The 15,100-nt window shown below is 41.2% G+C and overlaps 1 protein-coding gene and 1 long non-coding RNA gene across 5 annotated transcripts in view; one reads left to right on the top strand and one right to left on the bottom strand.

Moving 5' to 3' along the window:
* Window positions 1-15,100, top strand: part of LOC109409444 (protein phosphatase Slingshot) — a 111,169-nt gene that overhangs the window by 57,701 nt on the left and 38,368 nt on the right. The window lies entirely within an intron of this gene.
* On the bottom strand, window positions 5,285-15,069 carry LOC134285090 (uncharacterized). The gene is made up of 2 exons (XR_009996136.1): window positions 11,244-15,069; window positions 5,285-11,144 (listed from the first exon to the last, which is right to left on the bottom strand). It is a non-coding gene; the product is annotated as an uncharacterized LOC134285090 (long non-coding RNA).

Genomic DNA, 15,100 nt, shown 5'->3' on the forward strand with positions numbered 1-15,100 from the left:
GGCAGGCACGAAGATACTCTATGCCCAAGGAAGTCAAGGAAATTTCCTTTACGAAAAGATCCTGGACCGACCGGGAATCGAACCCGTCACCCTCAGCATGGTCATGCTGAATACCCGTGCGTTTACCGCCTCGGCTATATAGGCCCTGAAAGCTGCTTCCCATAATTGTGTATCCATGAATGTGGATATTTCATCCCTTAACAGCGTCTGTTCTGGAATCCAGCGGCTGAGTATGAAATGCTATATAGCATCAGCCTTATGAAAACCTTCAAACAATAGTAGAGCAAACAGATTGATTCAACGGCAACAGACCCGGCAACGAATTAAGGACAACGATTGGAAATGGATCTTGGAACGTGAGAACTTTCAATGAACCCGCTCGCGTTGTGCTCCTGGCTTGCGAACTGCAGAATATCGGGGTTAATGTGGAGAAACGCTGGCCCAAAACTGGAGAACGCGAATTCCAAGCGGCGGATTCTATCGCCAACACTACATTCAAGTACCACTTCCACTACAGCAGCGGCATAATGATAAGGCATAATGTGGAGTTGGCGGAAGCAGATGAAGCGAGTTATTCGGTGGAAGACGATAAGCGACCGAATCTGTGTTTTGAGGATGAAGGGCAAATTCTTCAACTACAGCCTGATCAGCATCTATGCGCCAACGAACGATAAACCCGATGACATGAAAGATGAGTTCTATGAGAGACTTGATAAGACCTACGGAAAGTGCCCAAAACAAGATGTCAAATTAGTAATCGGAGATGCAAATGCGCAGATCGGCAGAGAATGTTTCTTTCGACCTGTCATTGGAACGGAAAACAAACAGCAGAGAAACGAATCCACCGCAGTAAAAAAAACGGCAGCACGAAGAGAGTGTAAGTATGGATAGGAACGGTATGCGGAGGTTTTATGCAACTGTCAAGACAGCACCAGTGTCCGCCATGTGCAATGACCGGGAAGGAAATTTGCTGACAATCAAAACAATGGTGGCAGCCTGGTGGAAGAAGCACTTCGAAGAATTGTTGAATGGTAGAAGTGAAGGAGCACTCAGGAACAGGATTCTCATAATGGATGACGGTCAAGCAATGGAACCACTAACACTGGATGAGGTTAATAAGGTCCCTAAGGAGTTGAAAAACAGCAAGGCTGCTGGAAAGGACGAGATCCCGGTTGAACTTTTTAAGCACGGAAGCGAGTAGCTACCTCAATCAATCCATCAGAATTTTGTAAAGATTTAGGAAAATGAAGAAATGCCTACCAGCTGGTTGGATGGTGTCTATGCCCAATCTACGAGAAAGGTCGCAGAGTGTGTCAATTGGGTTGTTTAATGAATAAAATATTGCTATTTTCTATAGGCTAATCGAAAGAGCTCATTTTTCTGAGTATTACGTGATTTTATTGGATTCCAATACCTTTATTTTGATGGTCAAATTAACAAAACAGTTTTAATTTTCGTGGATAGAATGACAGTTCAATCGATAAAATGACAGTTCGACCCGAACAAAAAATTTTCCCCATACAAACTTTAAATGCATTTTAAAAATAGTTCCCGGACTCCAAAAATTATGAAATTTTGGATTTAGACTAATTTTGGGGCGAGGAATCTGATTATGAAATAATCCAGATACCCCTAAAGAACCCAATTACAGAGGGATTGCCGATTAAGGTGAATATATGACGAAGCCACACCTAAAATTTTCAAGAGCACAAATCTGAAAAACCGAAAGTCGGTTTGCGCTGAAAAGTTGATCGATTGGTTACCCGCTGGTGGTGACCAATCGATCAACTTTTCAGCGCACACCGACATTCGGTTCTTCAGATTTGTGCTCTTGAAAATTCTAGGTGTGGCTTCGTCATATATTCACCTTAACGACGGATCAAATGTTAAACCCGCGGATGATCTTAGATAAATTTCGGTAATAATACTTGCAGACTCACCATCTGTTCATGGATGTCAGCAGCGTGAGCTTTGGAAGATAATGTCAGAACATGGTTTTCCGGTAAAACTAATTACACGACAGCGGGCAGAGACAGAGACGGGTCTAGTGGTATTAGTGCTGAACTACCCCTATTCGCATAACAGTTCCATGTTTGCTGGGTTTCCTATTCACATGGGACTTTTGTGCGAATGGGGGCAGTGAAGTAGTGATTGATGGGAACGTGTTTGAAGTTGTTAAAGAATCTGTTTATCTTGGAACACTTGTGACATGCGATAATGACTTTTCCCGTGAAGTGAAAAGGCGTATTGCACCTGCGAATAGAGCCTTTTACGGATTGCGTAACCAGCTTAGAACCCGTAAGGGGCCGTCCATATACCACGTGGACAGCTTGGAGGGGGGAGGGGGTTAGCGAAAAGTCCACGCTTGTCCACGGAGAGGGGGGTAGGGGTTCGTCAAATGTCCACGTGGACAACATTGACATATTAATTAGTGAACAAGAATCTACAAACGAAACAAATTATGTCGCATTATTGATGAGATTCTCTTCAATAGTTCTTTCATATGTACATTTTATTTTATTATACATTGTTTTTTAGTTCTACGTTACTTTTTCAAGAAAAAACAATCATGGTATTGATTCACAGACTAATTTGTTTTAAATTATCAGAATCTATAATTACTTAGTTTTCTCACCGCGGAATATTCTGGAGATTTAAAATGGAGTGTAGACCATGTAAATGTTGGTGTTTCAGTCAGAAAATTTTCATTGAAGTTCTGTATGAATTTTTCTAAGTTTCATATCAAATTTTTAAACTACTTCAAAGTTTCAAAATACATGTAGGGCTTATCTCAAAAACATTTTTTTGTAGGTTCCTTTAAAATTTAAGATGTTTCTAATGGATATTAAAGTCTTAACCTCACCAATACAATTTAGTTGCTGTAAATCTTGTTTTTTTTATAAGAATCTAAGAAATATAATCTTATCTCAACAAAAATCTAAGATTTAAAATTACCTTATCTCAACAAAACAATCAGACGATCATAGATTGAACAAACATTCTAAAAAACACCGTCTTGAACCAGAGGCTGTACAGACTAAACATTGAACAATCACTAACATTAGGCGATAGACATTACACGAAAAACACCCAATGAAGAATTTCCGTTTGACGAAAATTTTTCACCAACTGGAGCAAGAATCGAACCCACAGTCTCACAAACATTAGCCTGAATTTAATACCTAGTTTGTGCAACTTATTTGTATTCTATGTAAAGCTATTGAATATTTGTATTTTATAAAGTTTTCAATTATATTTAAGACATGGTTTACGAAGGAAAAAAATTTTCAAAGTCACTTTTTTCATTTAATTTAGTAATATTAAAAAAAAACTTTTTTTCTGATGTCCACGTGGACAATGGGGGAGGGGGGTAGGGGTCAATGAAAAGTCCACGCTTGTCCACGGGGAGGGGGGAGGGGGTTAAAAACCATGAATTTTCTGTCCACGTGGTATATGGACGGCCCCTAACTTGCCAACGCAAACGAAATTTGCTCTTTATAAAACGCTGATTTTTCCAGTTGCCTTCTACGGTCACGAGGCGTAGACGTTAAAGGAACTGACGGAGTTTTTGAATGCAAAGAGCTGCGGACAATTCTCGTCAGGAAACAAGAAAATAAAGTTGTACCAAGTATACAAAGACACGAACATTGTGGGACGTATGAAAATCAATTGGCACGGAAATTCCAAACAAGCTGAAATTTTGCACAGTTGATATGAAACCAAATTGGAATTCAAAAAGTAGGTTAGAGTAACAATATCAATTTTGTCTCATCCTAACACATATTCGTACTAAGAAGATCAACTTCTTTTACTGAGTGACAGTAATAACAGGGGCCCTCAACGGTCAATGGTCAACAGATTCTATAACATTTACCCGAAAACCATTTACCCGAATGACATTAACCCGAAAACCATTTACCCGAATGTAACATATACCCGAATGCCAAATACCCGAACGCGACATTTACTCGAATGCGACATTTACCCGAATACGACACCTACCCGAATGCGACATTTACCCGAATAGTTTAATACTCTGGATAAATTCTGGATAAAATGTGAGTAAAGTTCATTTGTTTTGTTTAATGCAAAAAATACATCGAATTCCTCAAAAACTCATTTTATTAAATTTTCTCTGAAATAATCCGCGATAGGAATTCACAGGACAGACACCTGAATAAACTAATCACTGCAGCATGATATTTTTGTGTTTGCTGTTGGCATTCCCTCTAGAGATTTACCCTTCTTTGAATCATAGGCTGTTCTTTCGATAGTCAAAGAAAAGTTTATGATCTAAAGAAGAGAAAAACTCTATTTGTAGGCCAAATGGTCATTAGATCGAATCGATTATAGAACAGTCCTCGGCAAATCAACATATTATTAGGAAAAAACTTTGATAAAAAAGTTTGCAATTTGTTCACGATACAGAACATCCTGTTATTAAAAGAAGGGAAAATTCTTAGCTGTAAACTGTAGACTTGGAATCCATCACTCAATCCTGTAAAAGTGTAATTTAGAAGAACATCCTATGATCGAAAGAAGAAAAGAACTCATATACAGTAAATACAGGGGATACTCAAAATAACTGGGACAGGTAAAATTTTCACTTTTCAATAAATATTCAACTCGCTGTAACTTTTCGAAAAGGGCATCAAATATTCTCAAATTTTTACTGTAAGTTCATCAACTAGTTGTGTATCAGTGGTCAAAATTTAGAAAAGATCGAGCTATTCTACACGAAGTTATAAAGGTTCTAGAAAAAGGTATAATTATTCGATAGCCAACTTTGAGCTGTTATATCTCCGGATTCAATGAACCGAATGCAATGAAATTTTGATTATTTACGACTTATATAATGAGCTATTAAAAACATTTGACTAAACTTAAAATTCTTTACACGAAAGAAAATTATAACGATTAGATAATTTTTCTAATATAACACCAATTTATCCAAAACTTCGTCATCGTTTCAAAATTCGAGATAGTAATTATAGTTCCTTTAAATTCCCTCTAATTGACTTGAATATATTTATGTTTCAAATTAAAGCAACCAAATAGCCGGCATTAAATTGAAAAAGTAATGGGATCCATATGAAAAATAGATAAATTTACTAAAAAAACATAGAATAAATGAAATCGCTATAACTTTTTTTCTTAATAATAATTTCAAATTAAGTCAACTGTTTTTCAAAGTTTATTATATAAGTCATAAATGAACAAAATTTCATTGCATTCGGTTCATTGAATCCGGAGATATAACAGCTCAAAGTTGGCTATCGAATAATTATACCTTTTTCTAGAACCTTTATAACTTCGTGTAGAATAGCCCGATCTTTTCCAAATTTTGACCACAGATACACAACTAGTTGATGAACTTACAGTAAAAATTTGAGAATATTTGATGCCCTTTTCGAAAAGTTACAGCGAGTTGAACATTTTTTGAAAAGTGAAAATTTTACCTGTCCCAGTTATTTTGAGTATCCCCTGTAGTTCGAACGTCAATAAAATATGCAGCAGTACAACTCGAAAGAACAGCCTCTGAAGAGAAGAAGGAAAAATCTTCGAAGGATAGGAATAGTTTGGCTACCAAACAACTTAGTGAGGTTAACACTATTTCTGTAAAAGAAACTCTAGCAAATTACCCCTGATACCACGGCCCGAAACCCATAACCCCGAATAGGCCTTTATCCCAAAAGCCAGTACCCCAAATGGGTCACTACCCTGTAATAGTAAGCCCAGCATACTAACCGAGTGGTCTTTAGGCCGAAAAAAAAGATAATCGATCGATTAGCAGGCCTCGAAAGAACAGTCTATTCTTAAAAAGGAAAATATCTGATCAAGTTGCTAATTTGGCCACCAGTCAATTGTGTAAATCTTTACTTGAAAGAACAGCTTATTATTTAAAGAAGGGCAAATTTTTCAAGGAGTTAGAAGTTCGTCTTCACATAAAATATATAATATTGCAACTCGAAAAATAGCCTCTATTTCCAGTTTGGTCGACCAACTCAGACAGTACACATTTGGACTCTGCTAATTCAAAAGAACATCCTATTTTAAAAAGAAGGCAAATATTAGAAGAAGTGGAGAATACTTACAGTATGGCTGCTAAATTTTGACCGAGTATATAAATGTATGTAGCTCAAAGCAGCCTGTGTTGTTAAACTGTAATAGCTTGGTAATGAAAAAGACATTACATTCGAACGTTTAGTTGTGCTAAAAAAACTTCTTGGTGACAATTTATCATTCATCCTCATGACTTCCGGCATGAATGATTTTTGGCCGAATGGCTCGATGTCTTTTCGGGAATTCTTACTTATCAGAAAGCTAGCCATTTGACAAGGTTTGTGGCAAGATATCAATACCAAATAAATTATAACAAAAACAAGATTGTCTATTTGAAAGAACATTCAACATTTAAAAGAAGGAAACATTTCAGATTAAAATACTTAACTTAACTTCGAAAGAACAGTCATAGCTTGAAATAAAAAGAATTCTCAAATAAAAACTTCAATAACTATATTGTTACAGCATTTTATAGTTCCAAAGAACAGCCATTTTATTATTGGGGAGAAGGGAGAATTATTTATTAAAATATGTTTCGGAATTAGCGCCAATAGCAAATGTTTAAGCATATTTGAGGAGAACACAATAGTTTCAAAAAAGGCCGGTTAGGTAAGCATACTGAGCTCTTCAGGATCCACATTTGAATAGACAAGTACATACGTCTTCGGCCATCGGATATGCACCCTGAATATTAGGCAAATTGTTTGAATCAGCAACCTCTCCCTTCGTCGCAGTTTTCTTAAATGCATTGCATTTGCTTCTTACGTTTTCGTAAACCCTTATTTATTTATTTCTTTTTATTAGAGAATTTTAACTTATACTAATTCTACCCTCTAAGTAAACCTTTCATGAATCACAACGTTGCTAAAGATTTCTCAAGGATTACCCTTTTCTAACTGATGAAATTTTATCAACTTCTAATAAATTGTCCACAGTGAACACTTTTCGGGCGACCTCCTGAATGATTTCGGGTTGGCGTTCGGGCTTGTAATGTGGAGACGTTAAAAAAAAACAATCCTCAAATTAAAATTGAATTTTGACCCCCAGTTAGTCCTGCACCAAAGTGCTTGATGATCACTTGGCCTGATGATAATAAGGTCTAACGAAAGTTGGCTGTATAACACTGGGCTATTACATATTTATTATTGACAAATCATATGGGGATCAAGTCCACGGTTTTTTTTTGCATTTTTCGGGTAAGTGTCGCATTCGGGTAAATGTCGTATTCGGGCGATTGTCGCATTCGGGTAAATGTCGCATTCGGGTAAATGTCGCGTTCGGGTATTTGTCGCATTCGGGTAAATGTCATTCGGGTAAATGTGTTTCGGGTAAACGGTTTTCGGGTAAATGTTATAGAACCGGTCAACAACCTTCGAAATAAGCATTTTAATTAAATTTATTAGAAAATCTTTAACGGCTCGCCACATCTGTCCTCATAAAAACCGCTTCGCGTGCAGGCAAAGTAAACACCCGAAACGACATTTACCGAGGACACTCGTCTCTAACGACACGAATCACTCTCGGCGGTCGGTCCAATGATCCGCCGCCCGGTGTCTCTCCAAGATCAGGTTCAAGTGACCGACCGCACACCACGCAACGCAGCTAAAGCTAGTCATGGGTGTTATCGTCATTGAGTTTGTTTTTTTTTGTTTCGCCGCTGTGCCACAAGCCAAGAAAGTTCACAGTTTATGTTTCTAGCGAAATTTATAACGGTGCTCGGTGGAGGAGAGCAAAAAAGTGGCTTAAAACGCAAAATCTGCTTAGACTAAACGACTGCGGTGGCGGTGATGATGGCGGTGAAAAGTGAGAAACAAGTGTCTAGGGGTCATGCACCTATTACGACGTTACTATTTGGATGTATAAATTCATGTATATTTTTTTCAGGGACTATGTATTGAAGGCTTTATTAGTTCATTTATAAAATCTTTAATTTACTCTTATAATTTTATACATTCGCATTGACTTGATTTCCTCCCGTCTTCGATTTTTGCGTACATGCCCCTTGATGATGCGCAAGTTTCAATGTCAATAGCGTAATGGTCGCCCAACCCGTCTGCGCCGTACACGCGTCTAGGTCTAATAGCTTGACCATCCCATTTCGACAGTGTCGATCGTTCGGTCCCGTTTACGTCTAGTCAGTAACGTTCAAACCAAGTCAGTCTGCGTGACGACAGTGCCAATATAGAGCTGTGTTTTCCTTGAACCGATACTTCAGAATAACGACCTACCCGTCAAAGAAAGCAGTATTAGTTGAACTCCCAAGTACGGGTAGATAGCCGAAAAGTAAATAAAATTATTCATCGGATTTATGGACGACAGTTGCAAACAGCGTTTGAGCTTTCTTCTGATATCTTACGGTTGTCTATTTGTCATTTTGTTATCGATGTTATATGACTTGAAGGAGGCATGACTAAATAATGTTTTGTTTGATATCATTGTCATTCGGTTAACACTTACATATCTACCCATCTGAGAGTGTTTCATGGTTTTATTTCGACAATGGTTTTTCATAAGGGCCTAACTGACTTGAAATGGCTTGATCGATTAACGGGCTTGGTGGTCTAGTGGCTACAGCTTCTGATTCGTATGCAAAAGGTCATGGATTCAATCCCTGGCTCGTCCCTTTCCTCCTACTTTGTATCCTTCAATCTGCTTTCTCTCTCACCCTTCTCTACATATACAACTCATGTTTATAGATATGTTCATAGCCATCGCTAGAACCAGAAACAAATTTAAAAAAGTCGTTTCCCTTCCTTCCAACTTCCACAGCACAGTGTATATAGCGCCTGCAAGCTATGCAACCAAAGGGAACTGTGCCGCTTGACCTTCATATTCACCACACAATCTATCACCTAACGAACACTATAAATAATCCCCTATCCATGGATCGCATCACCGACCCAACGGTGACTCCCAGATCTCCCATCCTTTCCGCCTAACATATACCCCAGTTCGTGCGGGTTGTGGGGACGCAGAGGTGCTCGCGGTCTTTAGCAGCAACACTCTAACATTCCTTTCCCTTCCCAGCTGACTATAAGGACTGGGCCGGCGCCGTTATTGATCGAAAATGCATGAGCTGCTACAATTGCACTTTGAGAATAAGTCCCAGTCCCTTATTCAGTTGAACCTCAGTGCAATTGTTACCAGTTCAGGTCAATCACGGAGGAGCATTTATTGGCATGTATATAGTCAGAATTGATTGATCGAGGGCCTAACTGACTTGATCGATTTCTCTATTTCGCTAATGACTTGATCAAAACAAACTGAATCATTCGTCTTGTTTCTACAGCAAGATGTAGGAACCGAAATTTCCTACTGAGGCTTTAAATAATGTCATTTAGAATGAAACGGGATGCACTTCTTGCATTTTTTGTTTATTGATATTTTTTAAAAATCCAGGAATTTCTCTTAAGATTTATCCAGTTATTCTTCCAGAAATTTGCGGAGGTTGGTAATTTTTCAGGGATTACTCTGAGACAGGGGTTTTCACACGTTCTGTCTTGCGGTACACTTTTTAGAAATAAATTGCTACGCGGTGCACTTGTTCAAACATTTTAAAATATAAAATTCTTAGTTTGTTAAACTTGTTGATGTGTTTTCCGAAACAAGTTGAAATTCTTAGAAATTTTTGGACAAATGTTTTTGGGAATCCGTAATTAAGTCAGCATCTATTTTTTTTTGGTGTGCTTGGTTAATAGTGATTTTTTTGTGAATCGACGATACCATATTTGGTAACTATTACTACAAGATTCAAAGAAAATTTTGTGTAAGATTGTTGTTTGATTGTAGATTATATTTTCAAAATAATAACCTTAGATTTTATTGCCAACTTATGAAAAACATTTTCAACATACCTGAACGTTGACCAAACGTATGGAGTTTACCCTTCCACTAACAATACCCAAATTCCCGTCCACCTAGGCCTGAGAGATCGTAGAGCTGCCTACATCTTTCATAGGTGTCCAAAACTAATTATCTTTTCCCATCCCTTAGCAGTCGTGGCCAGGAAAGTTCTCAACCATTGGAGGATTGCGTCAGTCTTGTCTAAGAGTCAGTGATTAGTCCCAAATCATTGTGTTTTGGTTCGGACGAGAAGGAGGCAATCAACTCTCAAAACAGCGGTCTAGGACTGTACCATCTACGGATTTGTGCGACTCGCTTAATGCTAATGCTAATAAATTTGACCTGGTCTAAGGGATGGCTGGTAATCGCCTAGGATGGAGGGAGATCTTTCAATTCGGCCCTCTGCACCACCATGGGTGCTCAGGACTAAGAGTAAGTAAGTAGGTGAGGCAGCCGTCAGATGCACAGCTACTAGGTGGTACCCGCAAGGCTAGGCGGCTGTTAACTCCGAAGAAGGTTTGTAGTACTTAAAGCCGACAAAAAAGGCATCAAAAGGCCGGCCCGTCCCAGATTGAAGGGAACAGGAGGTTCGGTTGCGATCATTGTTAGGCCTTCAGCAACCACAAGTTAGGGCGGATCAGGGGGAGGATCCCCGCTTGATGTGCAGGAGCGTAGGGACACCAAACCTAGGAGACATAGGAGGATAGGTGCCAAGCGTGAGCAGGACGAAGCGCTCATCATCAAGACTGAACAGTGCACTGTAAGTATTCAGAAGTCTTGAAGCAAGGCGATGAGGTGAAATGATCCTTGAGCTCAAGCGTCACAAGGAACGCAAGTACGCCGTCTACAAAGGTCTATCGAAGAGATCCTTGGCGAGGTCGTTGAGGTGAGGGCTCTTACAGCGGAGGTGACTCTGAGGATAACCTTTGTGCAGCTACCTGTGGCAGACACTAACAAGTCAGTTAAAGTGGGGAAGCTCAAGGTGGGCTTGTCAGTATGTCAACACGAGCCACCGGAGGCTTGCTTCAGTTGTCTGGAACCAGGACACAAGTCACAAGGCAGAAGCATACTGTGTAGGCTATGTGCAGGTAGAGGCCGTAAGGCACAAGGTTGCAGGAATATTCCCTAGTGATTTGTTCCGAAAAATCCGCGAACAGCAAGCTAACGGGAGACCCAAGGTGCCTGGCCTTCAGAAGAACCACAACTGCCAAATCACAGTGCAGGTAACACAGCTGAACCTGAGCCACAGTCACGTAGTCCTGCAACTACTGTGGCAGGCAGTCGTGGAATGAGGGACGGATATCGTCATCATAGCGGACCCACTATAGAGTACCCACCGGTAACGGGAGCTGGGAAACGGAGCGGAGTCGATCATCGATGTTACATACTTTTTGTAGTCCTGATCTAAGAAGTAGTTTGAACACTCATGGTGATCGATCACCTGGCGGTTCGCTATAGTATCGATTACAACAACAATTACCATGCCTAGACAAGCCCACCCTACGAATAGGACATTACCAGCGTACTGGTGGATTGGCCGCTACCAACGTCGCGCTGAAGACCGAGGTGATGGCAAGCAAAATGGTCTTTTTTGAGGGTCTCTGTCAGAGTGCCAATGCGAATCCAATGGCTCCAAACGAGCATTCTCCAGAGATGTTAGCGAGGATCATCGAGGAGACCAGTCCGCGTCATAGTCCTAGTCCTTGGCTTCCCTTTGTAGGACCGCTGTGAACTGGGGCTGGCCATGAGAGGAAAGTCACCGGCGGGGATTGCAAAATCCTTTAGCGTATGTAAGGCACCAGGTTTGGACGGAGTTCAAAACCTGTCATTAAAAGTATAGCTATTGCAGAGGCTCCCAGGATGTTCAAATCTGCTATGCAGAAATGCCTGGACGAGGGATTTTGCCTAGCGATTTGAAAACGGCAGACCTTGGGACTATTGGCGGGGAAACTACCCGGAGACCCGTCGGAATATAGACCTATGTGCTTGATCGGCATGGCGGGGAAGGTGCTCAAGAAGAACATCCTCAACAGGCTGTTGAGGCACACCGGGGGTGTGAATGGTCTCTCGAGCAACCAGTTCGGCTTCCGGAAAGAGGAGTCAACCCTAGACGCTATCTTGACGGTTACAAAGTCCGCTGAGAAAGCGCTCTAGCGTTAGAGGAGTGGAATTCGCTACTTTGCAGTAGTGACTCTGGATGTAAGAAATGCCTTCAATAGCACCTATTATGCGACTACTGCCGATGCCTTCCTGCGTCTGGGGATACCCGGGTATTTGTACAAGATGCCTGGATGTTACTTCTAGAATCGAGAAGTAATTTACGAAGGTTGTGCTACTTTTTTCCGAATGTCGGTTCCTAATGTCATTTCTCCCGAACGCCGATTCCCCGAATGCTGTTACCCTGAATGGAACTTATCCCCGAATGACCCTTTTCCCCGAATCACACCCTTCTTTATTATGTTAGAGGTTCTTTAAAGTTCTATTGCTCCTTAGACCTACTTCAACACTGCTAAATGAAGGAGGGCAATATGAATCCTTCTTTCCATTGCTGCTCGTTCTTTCTAGAACCAAATTGACTCTAACGACTTGTCATATTATGATCGGTTAACTTTTTGAACAACTTAGTCCCCAGGATCACGAACATGTGTTGACAAGAGATCCATTCGAATTCTTCTCGGTGAAACGGGTCATTCGGGAAACTGACTTTGCCGGAAACGAGCCATTCGGGGAAACGACATTTGGGGAACTGACATTCGGGGAAAAGTAGCACAATAAGGGCTACGGTGAATCGATCGAAAATTAGAATCTACAGCAGCCCACTCGATCGCAGTTGTAGAGAAATGGAGCAGCTGCAGGAAACTGGAATTGGCTCACCACAAAACTGAGGTGGTGGTTGTTAACCCTAAAAGGGATACCTGGGGTCCATTGGAACCCAGGTGCCTTTCAGAGCTCGTCTTTGATGGAACACACTCAGCGAGGTGACGAAACTGAGGCCATGAAGGTATCCCTTTTAGGGATAAGAACCGAAAGTCCGACCATCAAGCGGTGATCAGTGTAGGCGATTATACTAACACTTCGAAGCGTTCCGAACAATTGGGCTTGATACATCTGACGTTGCGCGTGCCAGCCAAATTTGTTTCGCCGGAAAACCATGTTCTAACACTATCTGCCGAAGCTCACTAATTTTTCAATGAATTTAAAATTAACAGGATAGTATGTTTGGGATCTCCAGTTAGCCTAGTGGTTATGGCTATGGATCGCCAATCCAGAGACGGCGGGTTCGATTCCCGTTCCAGGCGGGAAAAGTTTATCGACTCCCTGGGCATAGTGTATCATTGTACTCGCCTCATAATATACAAATTCATGCACTGGCAAGCAAAGAAAGCCCGTCAATTGATAAATGTGGAAGTGCTCAAAGAACTCCAAGTTGAAGTGAGGCAGGCCAAGTCCCAGTAGGGACGTAGAACCATAAAGAAGAAAATGGAGGATAGTATGTTTGCAAGTAATATTTCCAATATTTATCTAACACCGCTAGCCATCATGGTTTCTCATAGCGGAAATCATGATGGTTACAGGTCGCAAGCCCTGGTAAAGTGTGGAACGTTTTGATGGCTGTGATCCCTGACCATCATGTAATCAAAATCCCAGGGATACTCAAGTGACCATACTGTTGGGTTGTGGGGGTTGCGTGTGTGGGGTGCATATATTGACAAGCATTGCTATGGATCGTTAGGGCTGAGTAGGAGCGGGGAATGGATCTACGATTGCTTAATTGCGATTATACCTACTTACTGGTATAGTCGTGGTTCAGCAGTGGTGGTGCCGCTTTTCGCTTGTGTTCGGCCTAGGTGGTTTGTTTAGGCGGTGCGGGTAGGTCTGTATGTACTTCGTACGTGCAGTGCGTACGGCTCCTACGGCTCAGCATTGTGGTTACTTGGGTAGTGTAGGATAATTGGGTTTGGGACTGAGGGGGTCGTCATTGATTCTGCCGACACCATTGCGTGCTCATTGTTGACGGTTGTGTTGGTGACGATTTCTTCAGCTTTAGAATCTCATTTATTCCACGCACAATCTTTGGGAGGAGGGACTGCTTTGTAATGCAAGAGAGGGATTTAAACTCTGCGTTACGGGTTGGGTGAGGTCATGCAGATAGAAGCAACCCAGGTGACCATGCGGCTCGGGTCGTGATGGATGCATGAGTGCAGTGTGTGTGGGGTGCGCTACCCTGTGGGTGCAGTTGAGTCCGGGTTGGAGTGGAAAGAGACCCTTCTCTACCCTAGATCGGTTTCGGTTGTACGAACGGGGTAGTGTTTGGCTTATTTGTGACGTGTTGTGTGGGATTTGCGGCCCGAGCTGCGCGGTTACTTAGGAAGTATTGTGCTCTGCAATCTAGATTTTGGTTTTAAGATGAAGCTATGGCTGGGCTGTGCCTCGGATTTTTTGGGCGCAGGTCGGGAGAGCTGATGGCGGTTTGTGCTGGAGGGTTTGCTCGATTGGTTAATCACTGGTGGTGGCCAGTTGATTGACTTGTCGGCGCTGCCTGTCATTTGGTTCTTGGGGTTTGTGCTCTCGAGATCCGGGGCGTTGCTTCGTTGTATCTTCGCTTTAATACTAGTATTCCTTGTTTGATTTAACTGACTGTTATGTACAGGCGCTTAACTCATTCTATTTCATAGATTGCCAGATTTAAGGGTAATGGTTCAATAGGGTGTTTGCAATCAGAGTGGATTAGAACGAGTTGGCGCCTACAATACACCAACACTAACACACATACACCAATACTTACACGCACACATGCACCTACAACTAGCTGTAAAAGACCAGTGGGCGGGACAATGGTGCCTACCCAACAGTTGTAGGTGGGGTGTTTGGCTTAGCTACATGACTTGGTCCGGCAAGCCCATAAACATCAATTGGTAGACGTATTGCCTAGTGAAAAGACAACGCAGATGGGCGAAAGCCAGGGGATGCGTTGATAATAGCAGAATAGCAGAATAGCAGAATATTTCCAATATTTATCTAGGATCATTCGCAGTTGCAGTTATTATTTACTTCAAAGTTATAATAAGTTGGGGACCCAAGTTGTTACCCCAATCGATTGATATGTACACTTTATGTAAAGTCATCAAAACGTTTTTTTTTTTGTAACCTCTAGTTTAGTATACTAATCCTTGTATTTCTTTCTCCCTTCCAT

This window comes from Aedes albopictus, chromosome 1, assembly GCF_035046485.1.
Source record: "Aedes albopictus strain Foshan chromosome 1, AalbF5, whole genome shotgun sequence".
In the NCBI taxonomy this organism is placed as follows: Eukaryota; Metazoa; Arthropoda; class Insecta; order Diptera; family Culicidae; genus Aedes; species Aedes albopictus.